General features: G+C 36.2%; 1 long non-coding RNA gene across 1 annotated transcript; it reads left to right on the top strand.

The window, feature by feature from the left end:
• The first annotated feature begins 125 nt into the window (after positions 1-125).
• LOC141339844 (uncharacterized) lies at positions 126-1457 on the top strand. The gene is made up of 3 exons (XR_012356417.1): positions 126-528; positions 1004-1037; positions 1197-1457. It is a non-coding gene; the product is annotated as an uncharacterized lncRNA (long non-coding RNA).
• Positions 1458-2500: the final 1043 nt, after the last annotated feature.

The raw sequence follows: 2500 nt of genomic DNA, 5'->3' as shown, positions 1-2500 counted from the left end.
AAGTTGGGTGCAGTCGCGTGTGCTGAGAGCGAAGAACAGCAAGCGCAAATCTTCGTTAGTATAGTGGACAGTATCTCCGCCTGTCACATGGAAGACAGGGGTTAGATTCCCCAACGGGGAGACCTAGGCTGCGTCCGAAATCGCCTACTTCTCTACTATTTAGTAGGGAAAAGCAGTAGGCGAGCAAATAAGTATGTCCGAATCCTAAGTATTTATAAAAGAGTAGGCGAGAATTAGTAGGCGAATGCACTAATTCTCGCGAGATTCGGGTGTACGTCTACTTAAAGTGCGTCCGAATATGCCTACTTAACTACTATATAGTAGGAAAAAAGAGTACGTGAAGAAAGAAGTACGTCCGAAACCTCAGTATTCACAAAAGAGTAGGCGAGAAATCCCCGGATGTCCTACTGCTTCAGCCCAGATCCTGAAGTCTTCATCGATGGATACTTTTCAATCCCAGGAGTCCACAGGAGGCCAAAACGTCATCATCGAACGTGATTGAGAACCACGACGAGGGTGTTTACAAATGTGAGTATTACAACCAAAACACGGTTCCCTGTCTTAAAAATCATATTTGTTGAGCTACTTTATCGTAAACTGTTGATTTGCATAAGGTGCCAAGATGTTATACAGTATGCTATAGTATATTTGTGATTTCGCTGTTAAAACATGTTTTATGACGTATAGCGAACATTAAGCTTCAGGTAGCACACGCACGTCTTTAAAAGCGGATTTACATAAAACATATACATTTTAAAGACGTTTAATAAATGTCTATTTAACAAATGACAGGAAAATGTTCTGGACTAGAGCAACACACAACACAAAACATCGGAGTGAGTGATGGACGTTATGTGAGAATTCACTGTCACTGCTTTACATTAATGTAAGTAATGTAAATAAACACATATACATATAGTAGGCCTAACTGAACTTCAAACTCATTTCAAACAGAGCTATAACAGAACTTTTCTGATTCTTGATTTATGTGACTTTGTTGCAGATGTTTTGTGGTGGAGCAGGACCTGAAAGGAAAGGTGACAGCAGCATTTTTGGGGAAAAGTAAAATCTGAAACTTAATATAAAGATTGATCATTTTGTAACTTCCAATACAGAGATCTAATGACTCTGTGCTGTTAAAATGACAGTTTTTGTATTATATTTGTGCATCTTTGTATGATCTGAAATGTCTGCAGACTGGTGTGTGCAGTAAGAAAGGAGAAATCCACAGCAGCATCCTGGAAATGAGACCCTCCATCACTCCACCTGCCCTTTGTCTCATCTGGACCAGATGTTGCTGCGGTCTCTTCATCAAAAAGACTAGAAGACCAATATGTTTAATAAAGCTTTGTTCCATGTGTATTTATTTATGTTCATGGTTACTTTTATTATTTTACTAATTTATTCATGTTTCCTGATGTTGTCAGTAAATAAAATATAACATTTTCATAAGCGTATGCATTTATTCATTATTTCATTGAAAAAAACAACAACATTATGCTTGTTTAACTAAAAATATAATTAATTATTAGTCAGCATTTATCATTATTGTTGGTACGTGTTGGAGTGGGCTAGCAATGCATTCTAAAGTTATTTTAATTTCTAAATAGTAATACTTAAATTTTCCGAGTGTAAAATCAACAGTCTTCTCCAAAGGTAAGATCTTTGAACAACTGATCGACGTCTCTTTTGTGCAGATGTTGTAAACATGGAGGAGAGCGTACTAGGTAGGGTTGTCATGTTACTGATGCCATGAGGTGTCGCTGTCGCTCAAATTTTTGTATTATTATTACTGCAGAATTTATAATTCCATACAAACTCAGGGAAAGACTTAAGTATCTTTAACAAAGAACAATCATGACAGAAAACATAACTATAAAAGGTTTGCGTACATAGTACAAGATTTGATACAGAAAAAAATATTAAATATATTTGAATATTCATAAAATCGCAATGAATTAAAAATTGCATTTGTTTTTGTTATTTATTTATTATTATTTTAAGTTTCAGGGATGAAAGGACAGAGAAATTCAGCAAGAAAAAGGAAAACAAATCAGATCTAAGCTAGTTTTGCACAATTTTGCCCATTAACATATTCAAGACAACAAATTTGGGGGTTTTAGTCATTTTAGTATTGTTAAAAATATAAAAACTTCAATCAATCCAAAATAAGCAAATTTCATCAACATCAAAATGTTTACAGATAGATGAATTAAATCCGTCGCTCATATCATTTCATGTTGCGCTTTTTATAACGTCATAGGTCACATGATAACGTCAACATGGCGGAACGCATCCATACTCAACGAGATTTGGCTGTTGAGTAGGTACTCTTTTAGCGCTCGTTAAGTAAGTACTTATTGAAATTAAGTACCTACTCATTGAGTAGGCGATTTCGGACGCAGCCCTAGTTCCCTGCTGCTGTTGAACGACTCATCCAAAAGCTTTTGGTGCAGACAGAGGTCACAGAAGGAGTTCTGCTTCGAGGTCAACCGCAGCC

This window comes from Garra rufa, chromosome 1 (genome assembly GCF_049309525.1).
Source record: "Garra rufa chromosome 1, GarRuf1.0, whole genome shotgun sequence".
NCBI classification, from domain to species: Eukaryota; Metazoa; Chordata; class Actinopteri; order Cypriniformes; family Cyprinidae; genus Garra; species Garra rufa.
Note: the sequence above shows the minus strand (reverse complement) of the source record. Positions and strands in the feature narration are given on the sequence as shown.